This window comes from Salvelinus sp. IW2-2015, linkage group LG4q.1:29 (assembly GCF_002910315.2).
Source record: "Salvelinus sp. IW2-2015 linkage group LG4q.1:29, ASM291031v2, whole genome shotgun sequence".
Taxonomy (NCBI): Eukaryota; Metazoa; Chordata; class Actinopteri; order Salmoniformes; family Salmonidae; genus Salvelinus; species Salvelinus sp. IW2-2015.
The window spans coordinates 51,131,607-51,150,805 of NC_036842.1; the positions used below are offsets into that span (position 1 = coordinate 51,131,607).

Genomic DNA, 19,199 nt, shown 5'->3' on the forward strand with positions numbered 1-19,199 from the left:
CTTCAAAAATACAGTGTTCATACATGTCAATCAAGTGTATAGGGCCAAGATATCATTACGAGACTGAAGTTTCCCCGAGGTAAAGATCTAGGGCATGTGAGGGAAATGCAAAACTGACCCAAGACCAGTGTCTCGGAGCAACTTCACCCTGCACCTCTCATGCATCCCTCATTGGCCCTCCTTCTCATTACTCAATAAATGTCATTCTCATTTTCGGTGATATTCACTAACTGCATAAAATGTAACACAATRGGCCCATAAACGTTGTGTGGTAGACAGAGAGATATATAGAATACAAGTTTTTTTTTGTTTTTTCCCCATGATTTAGAACACAGTACTTACACACATTACCCACCAAAACACAATTAAAAAAAAAAAGTAGGGTCAGACAGGCCTATATGGGAACCATAAATAGGCCTACACATGSCTACAGACCAGTAAAATGAGGCACATATTGCCTACCCCTCACACATGCACTGGAAGAGGTCAAACCTCAACAAAAACAATTGTCTTTGCTGCATTGACGTKTGTTAAATCTATAAAGTATGTTTCTAACAAAGGACTYCAATGATTGGCCATCTTGATGCCAAATTAATGGGCGGTCAACTTCTGCTCACGTGCGCAGCGGTGAAAATGCCCAACCCAAAAAAATGCTATTTCAAAGGGAAGTGATTTTTGTTTGACGTCATCTTTCCAGTTGCCTCTATTAACACTCTCGGGTTAACAATTACCTTGCGCTGAACACGAGAGAGGAAGYACCAAGAGGTGCTGATTTTAGTGGTCCACGGGTGATAGGCCGGCTCCCTTTCTCAACGGAGATGATGAAATCCCAATTGAGTCGACATTTCTGGCCTGGATGTCACATGGCGCTCGAGCCCTTCACGGTCAAGTTATCGTGCCTACTTCTTCCCTCACCTGCAGAAAACAAAAAGACAGAGGTATCATTATTTCTGTAAGATTGATAGAGCATTGCCATTAAAAGTGTACAACATAATTGGGTGGAAGAGGGACATCCCGTGCGCACAAATACAGAGTCTTCGAAAAGACGCGGCGCGGGAATGAAGGCCCTTCGTCAACGATGCCCACTGAAACATCCTCAAATCACACTCATTCAAATGACTGACTCGAAAGGTTTTAAAACATGTAAACGTAGCCTTGTTGTTTGCCCACATCTAGTTCGAATCTCTTCCGAGACACTTTTTAACAATTGTTAGAGAATACAAGTATGCATTGTTAGGCCTAGGCTTTGTCCATCCATACTGCACCACGCAAAATAAACTACAAAACAACACATCTATATTTGGGCTATGGAATTGGCATTTATTGCATGCAGTTGTGTCCAAATACAAAAACACGCAATAGGTGGGCTATACTTATCGGAAATGCACGTTACAGCACCCATACAATACCATGCAAAACAGTGGTTTTGTCTCCACTGTCAAGTGTTAACCATTGTGTGCTACTTTCTACTATAGGTATATGACTACTTGGTACTCTTTAGTCACGGGGTGTTGAGGGTTTTTACAGCATTCGTGAATTGTCAGCCGTCTCCTCATTTTCACGATCTGKCAAAAAACCCTGAGTGCCAAAAGGTGACATGAATCCTAATTTATGATGATTATTTAGAGACTTGACWAACTTGAGCTGCAGAGTAACAAAGTGTGACGCCACTGAAATCGGGCTGATCAATAACAAAGGCCCGTGACGCTGTCCGTGGTGCTGAAAAGTTGAAGGGACGCAAGACCGTGGTCAGATTGGTGAAAATATGACGCTGTCCATGGTCCTAAAGTGGAGTGCACTGTGCGACCATTGCAGCGAAATGACACTGTCCATGGTGCTTAAAAGTTATGCAGGTAGGGACTCCCCTACACGACACAATACTGCTGTCTTTATCATTATTTTGAGTTAACCCGCATTTATTGACCTAGCAAATGTGTTTCTTTTGTCATAGTAAAACAACCTTTGACCTCCAGAGATAATCACAGGGTGGGAATCCCACATCTTATATATTGGAAAGTTACACTCTAAACTTCAGCTGAGTTTGTATGTATGTCGCTATAGGTCAGAGATGCTTGTCAATAATGATAAAGCCAAGGAGATATGTCATTCACCTCGAGAGGAGAAGTAGACCGCCATGAGTTCATTAGCCTAAGCGAACTGCACGCACTATTTTTACCACAGTCACTTTACAATCGTGTATGGGACAATAAAACACACACACACACACACACACACATATATATTTAGTTTCCTGGCAAAATCATTGATACGTTATATTTCTATGGGCAGCCTATAACAGGGCCCTCATCGTGGTTTTAATCGTTTGTTTARATTTGATTTATTCTTTTGATGATTGATTTTTCTCACTTTGAATAGCAACTATGTCCACGTGACCAACATTTACGCCAGCGGTCACCGTAAGTGACCAGTTATGCCCAGGATTGCAATGCTATAGCAGACACCTGACTGTAGGGATTAGTAGCCAAATATTTTGAATTAAAGAAGCAAATACTATTCCAACATTCATGAAAATGCCCCTGAAACGGTTGCACTGATGCTAATGGCCGGGTATACCCTAAACTCAGAGACAATATACAGTTCTCTCCGTAATTATTGGGACAGTGAAGCATGTTTTCTTATTTTGGCTCTATACTCCAAAAGTRTGTATTTGAAATCAAACAGTGTAGACTGTCAGCTTTAATTTGAAGGTATTTTTTTATCCATATTGGGTGAACAGTTTAGAAATTATATTACTTTTTTTCATAGCCCCCCATTTTAGGGCACCAAAAGTATTGGGACAAATTCACTTATATGTGTATTAAAGTAGTAAAAAGTTAAGTATTTGGTCCCTTATTCATAGCACGCAATAACTACACCAAGCGTGTGACTCTACACACTTGTTAGATGCATTGGCWGTTTGTTTTGGTTGTGTTTCAGATTATTTTGTGCCTAATAGAAATGAATGGTAAATAATGTATTGTGTCATTTTGCAGTCACTTTTATTCATTCGGYACTATCCGTAATCATAGTAGCATCATAGTGTTCACAAACATATTKTATTCTTATTTATAATGAAAATGACTGCAAAATGACACAATACATTATTTACCATTKATTTCTATTGGGCACAAAATAATCTGAAACACCAAAAAAACTGCAAATGCATCCTACAAATWGGTAGAGTAACAAGCTTGATGTAATCATTGCGTGCTAGAAATATTGGACCAAATACGAAACTTTTGAATTCTTTAATACACATGTAGGCCTAAGTGAATTTGTCCAAATACTTTTGGTCCCCTGAAATGGGGGGACTATTACAAAAAGTGCTGTAATTTCTAAACGGTTCAGCCTTTATGGATAGAAATTCCCTCAAATCATAGCTGATACTTCATCTTTATAGTCATTGTATCACTTCAAATAAAAAGTGCTAAAGTTCATAGCCAGAAGAATACAAAATGCTTCACAGTCCCASTGTTTACTGACTGTAGTATAGGGCAACGTAGTATAATTAAGCTACCGGTATAGCTCTGCTTTTTAACTTTGCTTTTCGGGTGTAAATCTAATTGTGTCATCACTGCACTATTTTATTCTATCGAACTGGACAAGAAGTCAAAAACTGGGAGTTCTATTTTCATGGTTTTACTTATGTGCACAAGCGTGATGGACACGAACGACACTCCCTGCTTTTGGAAACAAACTCGAGGAATATGTCGGAGTTCGACAACTGATCAAATTGATGTTTCCAATCAACTTTGTTCTCTCTCTTACATGGGCCAAATATAGAAAGACGTGCTCTATGCTTTAAGTTTGATGAAAGTGGTAATGGTGGGCGATGCTCGAGGGTGAATAGGCTATATCATAACATTAGGGAGAAAAACGTGTGCGAGAGAGAGAGAGAGAGAGAGAGGAAGAGAAAGGAAGAGCGATAAAGAAATAGGAAGAGAGAGAAAGAGACAGCAGGCTGAATAAAGCATTTCAGCCTCTGCTTGTCTTAGAGAACGGCCGCACACACAGCATGGCTCGTTCTCTCTCACACACATTCACACGCTCTCGCTGCATGGTCATGTCTCATATATTGAAGTGTGTGTGCGTGTGTGTGTGTTCAATTCCCCCTACACTTAAGTATTTGGAGATTGGAACATTTAAATAAATGTTGTATTTCCCAAGTGCACGCAGGGCAGAGAGGTCCAAGTTCCCACACCCCTCCTCCTCCTCATTCTCCCCTTCTATCCTCCCACCGTATCTGAATGGAATCACTCTGTTTCCCCACGTGCAACTTGTTCATTCCGAGGGTGTCCCTTTGTTTAGACTTATTCTGCGTCTCAAATGGTATCCTATTACCTATATAATGCAACAATAGTACACTATATAGTGAATAGGGTAACATTTGGGTCCCAGATTTATTCATCAGCAGGGCGTTCTGTGTAATGCTGAGGGGACTATGCACCGATCTTGTGGATTTGGGYGGTGGGGCGCTATATGGACTGATTGGCATCACATTACTCCAAGTTGAGTCCAAAACATTTTTGGAAACTCTGGAGCTGAGAAATCTTTTAAGTATCCCCGGGTTGGGAGGCATACCAAAGTTTAGAAATGGGACCTAAGCCTAACGATACAAACACATACAAAATAAATTACAATTAGCACTTAACAATTATATCAATAGTAAAATCAGAATAAAAATAAGTATGAAAATAATATGAATAATAATTGTAGAAAAAATTATCATGTGAAAAAGCAAGAGGAAAAATAGATTTTTTTGAATCCACGAAGCGTGCTTGCAAGACGTCTTGCGATGTGACTCGGCGAATGCGCCCTCCGCAAATGCTTTTTGGGGTAAGGGCTTCCCAGCTTGTTAGTTATGTACAGCAAGCCCAGACCGCAAAAAGATTCGCGAAGGACTGATCGGCTTCTGCCTCTACGTCCTGTCGAGAGTCCATGAGGTTTAAGAAAGTGACATCAAGAAAGACCGCTTCCATCGCCAATCCCGGATTGGGTCCATTCAGCCATCGGCAACCCGAGGCAATTGTGTGTCTCCAACTCAATCACACACTACGAGGGGAGAAATAGGGTTTCCAAGCGAAGCTACATACGAATGCCAACGCTACTGCCTTCTACCGCTGTCCGTGGTCCTAAATCYCATTGCTTCTCGGTAGTTGAATTTCTCCCCCACCTCCCCTCGAAGTTCTTCCTACTCACTCCCTCTTTCGAATATAATTTGGTCTAAATGCGCAAATGTTTAAGCCAATGTGGTCATTTAGGCTCCGAGCATCGGAAGCAGCACTGTTTTAGTTGTTATTATGATTCTATAGATATGTATACATATATAAAAAAATATATTCCCCTCGTTCGTGAAGTCTCCTGGAGAACTAGCTCGCTCTAGCCGCTCGAGCGGTCTGGGTAAGGCGGGAGCAAGCAGTAATCTGCTAGCAATAAATATAGAGCAGCGAGGGACCTTATTGGAGCAAACGAAAAGCCGTCATCGACCAATCGGTGTCTTGCTCATATAGGGGCCCCCCTTTTTGAAAAAAAGAAAAGAAAAGGGAAACCAAATTGTGTTCTKGCTGGCGAAAGTGACTTGATAAATGCGAGCGAATAGGGTTATGTACACAGAACATTTGGGTGGATTTATTATATCGATTGATTGATTCTCGAGTTGTGCATGTATTGCAGCTTGGCTATGCATGTGGGAGATACACATATCGGATCACAATGAATTTTATTGACTTTAAAATGACGAAAAAATAAACGACAACAGGTTCGCTAGTTAAATCCTTACTGCATTACAACCRGTCATGTCAATACAACTGTATATAGGCTAGACATGAACCATTTTGAAACGCTAATATGAATACGGCCCCCTGAACGCATGTAAACCAATCGTGGGAAAGCGCGGTGCCTCCTCCCCGCGATAACAACAACATGACAAGCATCTGAWGCGATTCTATTGCATGACCAGCGAGAGTTCACTGGAGTATACCACTGGTAGTGACGACACGGGGGTCTCGAAACACACTTGTTGTCAAAGTACCACATGTCAAAGATTCCGAAATACAGCGCAATATATTGTAATAGATGCAATCCAGAACGACAATAAAAGGCACCCACATAGTAGCATTAGCAGTAGTCGGAACAAAACACTAGAATGTTAGTGATAACAAGTCAATGACAACAATAGTCACCCAGCCCAATTATCAAACTCTGCACACACCAATAGTGAAACAATCTTTAATAAACTTCATTAATTAAGATGAATCGGGAAAGTTACAGAATAGTAGAAGTCTACTTACCCTTGAGGTTATTTATTCAGTGTTTTTAGACCCCATCAATTTGGAGAGAGACATACCACAAGAGTCCCGGTATACCTAGTCCCCCCTTGGAACTAGACAAGTTACTGTACCGAGTAGGAGGTCGGGTTCACGATCTATATCTGGATCCTCCCTCCTCAATATGTGTCTCGTTTTTATCCCAAACCAATCCCCCCCCCCTCCTCTTTCCCTCCGTCTCCTCCTTCCACTCCACTATCCCTGTAACTCTTCTCCCTGTATTCAAGTTGGTGCCCGGATCAGTAAAACAAGGTAAAGGAACGAAGTCGTATTCAGGGGGACAGCAATGCAAATGTATAAAAAAAACGTTTCCCAATCCCCATTTTGTCGCCCTGTTGTGGATTTTTATTGGGTGGTCTTTTCATTTGCGACCGTCTCTACAGTCAGTCACGACCCCCCCCCCCCCCCCCCCCCTCCCCTCCTTCAGTCTGCACTGCACTGCACAGTGACTGCCTCTCCTGACGCAGCCAACGCGCGCATTACTCACTTTAGCAGTCACGACTCAAGAATCCGTGTTGTTTCCACTGAAATTACACGGCCCGGCATTTAATTATTGAAGGAAGGAGATCTGGCCCTATCTGGTGCTTCGTTTGGCAAAAAGGAAGGCTAAAAGGCGGAGGTTTTTGAAAGGTGGAGGTAATATAGCAGGTGAATGGTTCCACACTCTATCACAACACGAGCCAGCCATTGAAGATTTATTTTTCATGACAACGTGGATGTCGTGTACTGCAACTCTTCTCCCGCGGCGAAAAGAATGCTATATATAGGCTTGTGGACAAAAGTCGTGCGAGGACTGTAGCTATGAGTGAGTGAGCATGATTCTTGTGTGGCGTGAACGAAACTGCAGGCAGATACAAGCGTTGTTTGAATTCGATTCGACATTTTGACATGCGAGTCGTCGCTTACTTTATTTTATACATTATCACTAAGTTGGCACTGATTGCCTCGACATCCCACTGGGGAAAAACTGGTTGAATCAACGTTGTTTCCACGTCATTTCAACCCAGACAATCTATGTGATGACGTTTAATTAACGTGGAAAACTAATTGGATTTTCAATAAATCGTCAATGTAAGGGCATTTCGTCTTTTTTTRGCCCAACTTTGAACCTAAATCCAATGTCATGATGAAATTGTTTGTTGATTTGACGTTGAATTCACGTTAGTTGACAACAACCAAATGTAAATCAAAACTAGACGTTGAACTGGTGTCTGTGCTCAGAGGGATGACACTATCTTAATTGGATGGGTGATTCCTTGCAAATTTGGCAGCCCAATATCTTGTTGTGGAACCATCAATATAGACCCCCGCTCCTTGCTTTCTCTACCACATCTACAGTACAACGCAAAGTTACTCTGGAGAGAAATTAGACGGGATGGTCAATGGCCCACAACCACTGGAATCGTACTAAGTACACTGAGTGTACAAAGCATTAGGAACACCTGCTCTTTCCATGACAGTCTGACCAGGTGAATCCAGGTGAAAGCTATGATCCCTTATTGATGTCACTTGTTAAATCCACTTCAAGCCGTGTAGATGAAGGGGAGGAGACAGGTTAAAGAATGATTTTTAAGCCTTGAGACAACTGAGACATGGATTGTGTATGTGTGCCATTCAAAAGGTTAATTGGCAAGACAAAATATTCAAGTGCCTTTGAAAGGAATATGGTAGTAGGTACCAGGCGCATTTGAGTGTGTCAAGAATTGCAACGCCGCTGGGTTTTTCACGCTGAACAGTTTCCCATGTGTATCAAGAATGGTCAACCACCCAAAGGACATCCAGCCAACATGACACAACTGTGGGAAACAATTTAGTCAACATGGGCCAGCATCCCTGTGGAACGCATTCGKCACCTTGTAGAGTCCATGCCCCGACGAATTTAGGATGTTCTGAGGTCAAAAGGGGGTGCCACTCAATATTAGGAAGGTGTTCCTAATGTTTTGTACACGCAGAGAATAGCGCTGCCTCCCATCTCTTCCCAACGAGATTGTACTTGTCATGAAGTCATCCATATCCGATTCAAAAGCAGCATATCCGAAAAGCAGCAATGAAACGCGTATGGTGACTGGCGGTTTTGCCAGCAGTAGTTAATTAAGCCGTATGAAAACTTTCACATTGCTTATGCAAAGTAACAAAATGACTGGGGATGCTGCAGATGATGGTTTTACATTGAAATAAATACAATCGATCATAGCATACGGTATAGCCAAATACACTGACGATATAAATGGATGGCGTGGGCAGAAGGGTAATCCAAGTCTATCTGCCTATAGCCTCCCTGTCTGTGCCTGTACATCATCTGGTAAAACTGTTCAAACGACGCAGGCGGGAAATCGGTAGTTTCAGGTATTACCCCTGAGGTAAAGGACTCCGCCTCCGATAACGCTCCGTGAAAGAGCAAACGTTTTCAGGCTATCGTTCGTTGAAATAACATTGGTTTTCTCTCTAAACGCGCTTGCCTATGGTTTGGTGAATCGCGGAACGCTCCCCAGTGCCACTCGATGTATTTTCAGCACCATTACTGTTGGACAGCTACCGGGTTTCCCCCAAGTACGTGCAACGTTTCGGGACACTGCTCCCCCTTTCCTAGGTGCTTGTTTTCTTCCTCTTCAACCCCTCCCCTTCTTCCTCCTCCTTCTCCATTCCTGTCTTTATGCCTCCTCTTTAAAAAATGTTTTTTTAAATAAAGACAAATTAGTGCCCATTTAGTGCTCATTAGAGAAGGGTTTTCCCTTGCAAGCGTATGGTTTTTGCGGGAGGAATGAGATGTGAAAAGAGACTCAACAGCGCCAACAGACAAAGGAGTTTTCACTTATTTACCATTGCGGTGATTCCCTTTCTTTAGAGAAAGGTGCATGGTTTAATTTGAATGTTGTCAAAAACTACAAAAACATGCCGATGTGTCCAAGTCAAGACCAAGAATGATGGCATTTTTCTGTTACTACACTGTGAGCTAAATGTGATGGGAAGCACGACAAGACACGACAGTAGACACGCACCGGAACATGCAAAAATGACACAGAGAAACTACAGTGAATTAAAAAACATTGCACGTGCAAAGTATCACTTACCGTAGCAGGGACCACTTGCTGAAACGAGGGAAAGAGAAATCAAATGCATTTAGAATTCATACATGAACATGTTTTACAGAAACAGAGGCAAATGAAATTGGATATGAACAAATATTCAGTCCATGGTTAATATAGCCTAAATCATGGCACGTCCAAGTTTTCTCAGGGTCGCCTTCCTTTTTATACAAGTGATACCCTCCGTCTATTTCTGGCGCACGATCAAACCCTGCTGCTATTTTTAGGTGGCAGTAAGGGGGAAAAACACTCACAAAGGCATCGCTCAGGGACGTTACGTGTAGTGCATGTAATGTACATTATTTTGCCTCTCCAACTCTGCACAAGAGCCCCCTCCCCGTATCTCAAAGCACAGTACTTTACTCCACTAATATCCCTCTCACTCCTTCTTTTCATATATTATTATTATCGACATTTGACTGCGCCGTGCTCTCGCTCAGCTCTTCGAATCCTTCTCGCTCGTGTGTGTCTCCATGCAACTTTCGCTGAAGAATTCACTACGCAGCTGTTGGTTGGTTTGCAATTCACAAAATAGCCTACATACGAAATGGAATAGGTCCCTTCACATAATAGGGATAACCCCACGTTATCCCAGTGGTTTTTGCTTCAGAAAATTGTACAACAAAATAAACGAATAATTAAAAGCTTGCTGACCAGAGAGAATAAAAGCCGTATTTTTTTTGTGAGGGGCTGCGTCAGTTACTAGGCATTGACGTCACGTTAAGATTCTCCCCACTTTACAGATATGGCCTACAGCGCCCGARTAAAGACGCTGCTTTTGGTTTGGAGAATAAAATGGTAGGGGAAACAGCCTATGCGTCTCATATAGCTCCTTGGTATGAATGAACAATTCTGGAATCTCCTTCTCTCCATCTCCCCCTCCACTGTTTCTCATGCGCTTTTCTCGTCTACTGGATTGGTATGAACTGTAGTCTTGAGGCTTGGTCCCATCCYTGTATTTTCTAGGCAAACATTCTAGCCGAGCTAGTGAGAATAACAATGCGATCTCTACGTGAACTGGCTCCTCTGTTCGCCGCTGCCCGTACCCACGCGCCAGACTCGCTCACCCACTGCATCGTCAGCGCAACCACAAGCACACCAATACGACGGATACAACCTATACACACACCCTAGACATAAATAGTCACTCTCGCTCTAAATAGTCTCTCTCGTATCCTTACACAACCCCACCACCACCACCACCTCTCTCTACAATCTACATCCCCTATAATTCCTTCCCTTACTCTCCTCTCCCGGGTTCATCCTGACGTCCTGCCAGCATCCCGCGTGGAAAGTCACGAGACCAGTGTGTGTGTGTGTGTGTGTGTTTGTGTGTGTGTGTGTGTTTATGTGTGTGTGTGTCTGCCCAGAGATTGGCGGTTATCCTCGAAAAGTCATCTCAGATGAAAAAAAGGGTTGCGCCTGTCGCAGCGGTAGATGCTATTTATATCGCGTATTGGCTTGTATCATTATAACATATTATTATTATAATACAAGCCAATACTGTATGTCCACTTGCTGCTGCAGGTTTCACCCCGCTGTGGAGTGCAAGTTAGGACAGCCCCTGACACTAAGGGCGAGGGGTGAGGTGAGATGGGGCTTTTGGATAGCTATAGAAATGCAATTCCTAACTAATAAATGACTCTTACAGTTCTCCTTTGTTCTCTAAACTGTTGAACAGTACTCTATTGCCATCTGTAATGTTGTTTGAAGTTTCCCCCCTTCCCACTTCCCTCATCTCTTCCATCCCTCCATCTCTCTGTCTTTCAGCCGTCTTTGCTGCAGCTGCAATCTTTCAATCAGTGAACCAGCAACAAATATCAATGAGCGGGTCTATCAGTGAAGCGCACTGAGTTCGCCGCACGATGTCGCCACACTCAGCCCGAGACCTCTCCTTCCAATCCCCCCTCTGGAGAATGGACTTCTGCTAGTTTCAATGGACCTTTCTCTCGGTTTAATGAAAATGTCAGCTGGAGAATTTGTTTTTGAAGAACCAGTGTTTCCCTGACTCTGAGCGCTGCCCGACCCGGCRACCCGCCAAATGCCAGACAATGCACGGTGGGGGCACCTCCCTCCAAACACACAGCGTGACGTGTCCTGCTTGTTGGTTATCCAAACCAACCAGCTGACGACGGACCACAGCACACACACACACAGACAGGCATTTTTCTTACCTGAGACAGCTGTAAGAATACAGTCTCCCACCCCTACTCCTCACACAATTGACACCAAAGTTATGGTACAAAGCCCTGAAGAAAGAAAACAATTTATGCAGGCTAGCTCCTCCCTTAAGGAACTGTACTCTTTGAATGATGTATACTGCATAGAAATCTATTTTTACAGGATCTTATTAGTGCACCAGCCCAGGTGTATAGCCAAACGTTTGCCTAAAATAGCGTAAGCTCACACTTTTTTGTGTTGAGCTATTCTAGCTATTCTTCTTCAAATCTTGGAAACGCCCTATGTTGAAAATTGTTATCCCAGACATTTCATATGCCATCTTCCTGAAGTTATCTACACTCAATGTTCATTTCAGTTGGAGCCACGTGACGCCTAGTTAACAAGTTGTTCAACTTTTCAGTTTGTGTTCCTATATGGGTTTTAAAAGCTATTTCAATTCACCTCCCTTAGCACGGTGACGCTGTCCYTGGTGCTGAAAAGCTAATAGGGGTAGCACTTCGTGGCCCGCGGCGATATGTGCAAGGTGGCGCTGTCCGTTGCCCTGAAAAGGTCAAACGGCGCAAACAAAGCACTTTGTCAAAACCGATGTGAGAATGGCGGCACAGTGGCGCTGTCCGTGGTTCTGAAAAGTTAAGCGGGGCGCAGTAACGTACTGCTCGACKGTGGTTATTAGCAACAAGGTGACGCTGACCATGGGTCTGAGAAGTTAAGCGGCGCAAAGGCTTTGCGTTGAACGGAGCTCCTGCACCATATAGTTTACTGCGTATGTCTTCCTCATTATCTCATGCGTGTCCATATAAGCGAGTAGACCTATAGCCTATATTGACCAGTTGCAAGTTAGTTGTTTCTTTGTCAGCATAACAAGACTTATAGATCCTTTTCATTTGCCTTTAGGACACGCATACAGTCTAGCTAAATAATTGCTCGAATACTTTTTTTCACACGCTACAAGGCAAAGGGGGTCAACAAAATAATCTGTGACCGACCTACGCAACTACTAAGGTGAGCTAAACGGTCAAATAACTCCGTCTATGCAATTCGGATGCCTTGCATCAGCGGGATATACAACAAGTGCTCACTGACGCAACTACCCCCTGAACGTATTATCAAAGTGTAGTAGCGTAGCCTACAAAAAGTGCATACCTCTTAGCCCCTGAATCAACTTTACAGCTTTGTCTATTATGCGCCGTGTGCGGAGCTGCCATGGACAGCTATAGGCTATGTGCCATGCTCTCTGTTACTAGGCATCCCAGCAGAGTAGCGGGCTAAGCGGAGGAACACCGACACGTGAATACGCCTACGCATTAGCTCAGCCCGCACTGTCTACGACTCACAGTGTTTATTGCGGAGCTCTCCCAAAGTGCAGAACTCACAGTAACTCTGAACAACATATCCACTGTCCATATAGCCACAGTGTTAGTTATCATCGCCTAAACGATAACAATAACGTTTTTGCACATGCATGTGTTCAGATGCCTCAGATATAAGGCTATGTAGCCTAGGCTAAAACATCTGTTCATGTAGGATATCAGTGCAAAGGCTACATAAAACAGCATGCTGCAAGGTTATGCTGAACTAAAGTCTCATCATAACTGCGTGTAGTAGGCTACCCTGATTGCCAGGGTTAAAAGAGACAACTTTCCGCACCTCTGGGGTAGTCACGATTCCCTCCSGTACAAAAGAAAGCGCTTACCTGTGTGAGAAGTCTTGTCTGGTTGTGSTCGAGTAGTCTACAAAGGGCTTCGTCTGAATGAGATGCTTTTTGAGACAAAGAAAGGGAAAGAGTTCTAGGTCGGAGCCCAGAGCAGGACGGCGAAAGGGGGTCACGCCGTGCGCCTCGTTTCAGTTCTCTATCTGGGGCGAACATATTTGGTGTTGTTCTTATTCAGGAACAGAGCGCGGGCGGGAACACCGAGTTAAGCGCGAAAACCAACTGATGAAAGAAGCCCGCCAAAAATCGGGGTAATTTCAATCATCATCATAGGCTATGCGATGCGCACCGCGATAKATGTGAATGACTAGGGAGCAGGGAAGTATGAATGATCCGTGCAACATGTGATATTGTGATGCAGGTCGACTTATCTCCCGCTCCATTCACAGTGTTTGACGACCAGGTCCAACCAGCTCTCACAGCAATTGAGTCAAAGAACGAAGTTTAGTGTGAAGGGAATGATAGCCTATCAATAGGCAATCTTTCTTATAATGGCTATACCATGGGCAAACTAACGGATTTACCGCGGAGACTCGTTCCCGGGTATTGGGAGACAACTAAATTAGTTCACACGCAGCCACAGCCACACGGTAGACTCAGCCCGCCAGTCCGCTTCACCAGTGTGCTATTGACCTGCATTGACGTCATTGCGTCATTAGGTAGGCATATCCCTGAGAAAGACTGACTTTCAAAAAAAGTATCAAATGAATTCAGCTGGCAAGGGGAGAGGGGCGAAATGGMTGGTAAGGGGTGAAGGGGAGAGAAAGGGGGTAAATGTTGGGTGGTTTACATTTCCCCATTTAACCATTCGTGCTGCAAGGCAACTCAGACCCAGGAGACAGGTAGGCAGGCAGGCCTGCGGGCGGGCGGTATAGCCAGACAGACTACAGCCTACACACAAGAACAAGTAGCCTCAAAGACTGACGTACTACAGGTTTTATGAGAGCTGAGCTGGGCGTCACATCTGTATATAAAGTAGGGGAGCCTTTGTTGATGGGATGTATAATCTAAAAACAAACTACAAAATCCATTCACATATAGCTTTTCATTGAGATTATATACCATAGATATACATTATAGATATTACTTAGCTGCAATTCATTCACCAACTTGGCGTCATTGAGTGATTCTCTCTCAGATCTTGTGGGGGAGGCTGGTTTCTTAATCTCATCCAGACTGCAGCTCAAACCTGGAAGCCCCAGRCCCCTGGACCTGCCAACGATTCTGACTTAGTTTGCCCTAGGGTTGCAAAATTCCGACAACTTCCAAGGAATCTTCCAAACAGGATTTCTGAAAAACCTGGGAATTTGTGAACTAAAATAATTATATCATAGTGAGAATTTGCACCATTATTATGTTGTTCTTCACAGTTTTGTTACAGACAAATTGTTACAGGTTACTTACTGCACGACCGCAAACGTCGATATTGAGMTGGCGCCCTAGAAAGGCGAGGTGGCCCTGTCCAACGCCAGGCTCCTGTGCGTGTTGAGACAAACGGTAAATCCCGGCTACTGTATCACTTTAATACGTAACCATTCGCCACATGAGCATACCCTACACAACAACKTCTAATAATTATGATCTAACCAAACTACAAATAGGTTGATAATAGCGAAATATGAACATTGGAAAGTCACATTGTACGTCCCAAAAGGCATCCTATTCCCTATACAGAGGACTACTTTTAACCAGAGCCCTATGGCCCAGGTCAAACTTAATGCACTACGTAGYGAATATGATGCTATTGTGACGTAGTCATATGCCTCACCTCAGGAGTGTCTGAAACCTTTAAAGTATCACTAGGTGGGCCTTGMTTAAAAGTAGTGCACTAGGGAATAGSGTGCTTTCTGGGAKGTAGTCATACATCTCACCTCAAGAGTGTGAGGTACCTGCCAAGTGTCKCTAATTTCGTTCCTTTATCATTTCACCCTCTGCCAACAAGGAGTTGAGAGAAACACTTTTCAGATCCCGCAGAATGTTACACATCACCCTTTAGACGTGACCTACAGGATAATATTTCGTAGAGTTGTTAAGAGAATCGWGCGGCATATTCAAAAGTCTCGATATAGCCTATGGGTTACCCATTACTGTATGTCTGGGGGAAAGGCTATGAGCGACGCGGTCCGGTGCTGAAACGTTAAGGGGTAGAGTAGACTTGGCCTACTTCAATAGAATATGATAGCTCCGTGATTTAAAGACGTGTGTGTGGAACCAATTTGTTGAGATGAAATCATTGGGGTGAATGAGATTGTCCGTAGCCTAAAGCAAAGGATTCCTTGTATGACATTGTCAAGTAAACGATGAACTAATAGGCTATATYGCCAAGGCCGATAGACTGTCAATACTCAAACATGGAGAATTACATGATGTAATAAAAACACATTTCAGATATGATACGCGGTGTTTTTATTTACTTGCATAGGCATATATCATGAAATCTACGACCAAATTACCAAGGGTGACAGGCCTATATGAGTGTTTTGGCTTAAAACAAATGTGTCGTCATCCTTGCCTTTCCAGAGCTCGAGGGAAGACTTGATGTGTGATAGGGGGCCAACGAGCAGAGATGGATCATAAGACGTCATCGGGAACCATCAGGAGCCAAGCWGCAGCAGCACTCAGGGTTCAGAGCCAAGGCTGGCTGGAGAGAACGATTCAGGAGATGACTAAGAACCACCGACCATGGAAACAGAGTGCTGTCCTCCTCTATGAAAACATAAACAAACCAGTCACCTCACCTCCTGTTTAAACTCTCTCTCCATCATAACGGAAGCATGACTTGATAAAGACATTTAAATACGGCCGCCATCTAAAAACGGTTGGATTTTAAGTATGTCAATAATACATGGTTTCCATTTCCATTATTAAAAAAAGCTATCCAAAACATTTGCCTTATGGGTGGCCCCCGCGACTCCCACATGTGACTGTGTGTATACACGGCTGCTTTTAATTTGTTTGCTGTCCCTCCCATCTGCCTTCGGGTTTCCATTCCATCTCGTATTGGGAGACGCATAGTCGTTCTAGGAAACGGACAATGTTTTGTTTTTTTACTATGGGGGTGGGGGGGGGGGGGGGGGGCTATTTGAATTTCAAGCTCAGATTAAGGATCCCTTTCCTCCCCTCCCGATTCCTGCCTGTTTTTTTTTCCATCTCTCCTGCCTAAATGATGTCAATGGAAGCTGAGCTACATGCTATTTATAGAATTCCCGCGCCACCCACCCCTCGACATCACATGGTTCAGAGCTGCTGCACAATAACCACCTCAAGAGAAGAGTCTGCATGAATAGAGGCGGTGGATATTTATCAACGGACGGGTGCCCTGCCATTGTCACATTTACCCGCTGCGCAACACCAGTTTTTTTTAGTGCGTGGGTGTTTTTGCGAGTGGGTGGGTGTTTTCTTTCTTCATTTACCCGAAACCTTTATGTGCAATATCGCCCCCGCAAACGTGTAGCTAGCTAGCTGCCTGCAACTCGCACTCATTGACAGGGAATGCACACACACACACACACACTCTCACATTGGGTTAATTCATTCATCCCTTCACCCAGTCATTCACAGAATTTCCCCAGAGTTCCCCGAATGAATAGATTAATGAATTTGGGAATGCACTTGTTCTTCTGGTGAGTATAGTTTGCAGTATACCGCTGTTAAAAAAAAAAATCAAACACCCGAATCTTCGAGGACACAAAGTACACAGTGTTCCCTCGTTATGGGTGTTTGGAGCCCTTTATGCATAGACCACATAGCATGGTGCTTCTTCTCTTATCACTCCCCCTAACCCCCTCCAACCGGGTTCCGTCTCTCGCCGTTCACATGCTATATTACATAACGAGGCTTTAAAGTCTCCCTCCCATCACAAATAAAGTCACGGTTTACTGCACAAGCGTCTTCGATTGAGAACRGAAGTCTATTTTTATTGSTTTTGTATTTCTGCAATGTGGCAGGTAATAAAAATATACTAGAACCCCCACAGAGCTTTCAAACACAAATCCTTTGTGTGAGATATATATACATATATATGTATGTATATATATATATGTATATATATATATATGTATATATATGTATATATCAATATCATACAGTAGCCTATATCCATCGTTGATCAGCTAGAGCACCAACACTACAACAAAACATTGATGATTTAACCGAGACCTTTGTCAGAAATACTTAACATAGGGAGAATACATCCCTTCTAGATACGCAGATGGTCGCAGTATTTACGCAATGTTGCGTGTTTTTGTTTCGTGCTCAATCTCGGTTATCATTCGAACATTTATGTTTTCACATGCGACGGGCTGTCTACGGGGTCATAACCACGAATCTCGTTCAACGCATGGCGAGGTTGATATTTATAGCAAGCTGTGTATATTCACCACAGTCACACGTGTAGCAGCACTCCTGCTGAAGTTGACACGCTAGCACTCACTGGCTGCTATATTTAGCATGCCTAGCAGTGCTGTTACTATTCCCAGCATTGTACATGAGGGGGCGGGCAGTGTTCTTTTATGAAAGGGAAGAATAAGAAAGTTTTTGTTCACAATTGATGTATTTATTTCTGCGTGTTGGTACATCCCTGCCCTGGTGTCTTGTCTGCATTTGCAAACTGCTGCATAGATACGTTAATCACTTCCGCATCAATCACTAGAATCTGCCCATGGTGGTGAWCTGTACAAGGCCCCCCTCAGAACTTGTAAAACTATGGCGAGATCTTGCTAAACAATGCCTTCATCTGGACAGGTCATGCAGCCTACAATCATAAGGATATTCAAGGTACCCTTGCTGCACACGTGTCCTCTAAGGATAAAGACTGGGATTCGATAAGAAGTTGCGTTTTGGGATTGAATACCTTTATGATCTGAGGCTTTAGAGGCAGGAGGTACTGTTGTTACTCCAGGGCCGTTTCCATAAAAACCTATCAGAGTATGACTGCTGATCTAGGATCAGATCCACCTTGTCCATTTAATCTTATTCATTGTGATCTAAAAMACCAAACTGATCATAGATCAGCACTCCTACTCTGAGACGCTGGATACATACGGCCCCAGGTACGTGACGTAGAGTTTTTGGGAGCAATAGAGCTCTATTGGGGTTCTACATCATATAGTCTACCAATAGAGGCCAGATACGTGTCASCATTTGAGAATGCTCATTGAGTTTCTCTACGTTTTTAGGACTCACCTGGTTCTCCTGCTCTCTCCTCATGTTGACTACTTACTGAGGAACCGTATCAGCGCTCAGTCTTTCTCATCCTCTGCTTTTGTCTTCCACTCCTGGTGTTGCTGCCACCCACTCCTTCCCCACCTCCTGGTTATTTTCGGCTGTGTGTTTGTGCGCGTGCGCGCCAGGCTCCGGATGGCTGGTTTGGGAAATACCTGGTCACGATCAATCAGGGGGAGGTTTAGCTAAGAGCATGTCTCCCCCTACTGCCTGGAAAAGAGAATTGCATGCATACACAGATAGTAGTTTGTCGATGCATACTGTACGTCAACGCAAACACACATCGCAGGAGGTTGGTGGCTCCTTATTAATTGGGGAGGATGGGCTCGTGGTAATGACTGGAATGGAATTAGTGGAATGGTATCAAATACATCAAACACATGGTTTCCGTGTGTTTGGTGCCATTCCATTTACGCCGTTCCAGCCATTAAAATGAGCCGTCCTCCCCCTCAGCAGCCTCCACTGACACACAATATACAAAACACCCCCTTTTGCCCTCAGAACAGCTTCAGTTTGTTGGGTTATGGACTCCACAAGATGCTGGCCCATGATGACTCCAATGCTTCCCAAAGTTGTGTCAAGTTGSCTGGACGTCCTTTGGGTGGTGGACCATTCTTGATACAAATGGGAAACTGTTGAGCGTGAAAAACTCACCAGCGTTGCAGTTCTTGA

General features: G+C 43.7%; 2 long non-coding RNA genes across 6 annotated transcripts in view; both read right to left on the reverse strand.

The window, feature by feature from the left end:
* Nucleotides 1–13,565, reverse strand: part of LOC111962106 (uncharacterized) — a 41,904-nt gene extending 28,339 nt beyond the window's left edge. For 2 of the 5 annotated variants that reach the window (XR_002877074.2, XR_011479667.1), the window contains exons 1-2: nt 9,398–9,538; nt 732–915 (exon numbers count right to left, since the gene is read on the reverse strand). This is a non-coding gene — a long non-coding RNA (uncharacterized lncRNA). Of the gene's footprint in view, nt 1–731; nt 916–6,290; nt 6,467–9,397; nt 9,539–11,586; nt 11,664–13,286 lie in introns of those variants that run through there. The other 3 variants (XR_002877076.2, XR_002877077.2, XR_002877075.2) reach the window with 3 other exon arrangements.
* Nucleotides 13,566–15,693: 2,128 nt separating this feature from the next.
* LOC111961146 (uncharacterized) lies at nt 15,694–18,622 on the reverse strand. Its single transcript, XR_002876952.1, has 2 exons — nt 18,489–18,622; nt 15,694–16,010 (listed from the first exon to the last, which is right to left on the reverse strand). It is a non-coding gene; the product is annotated as an uncharacterized lncRNA (long non-coding RNA).
* Between the last annotated feature and the right edge of the window lie 577 nt (nt 18,623–19,199).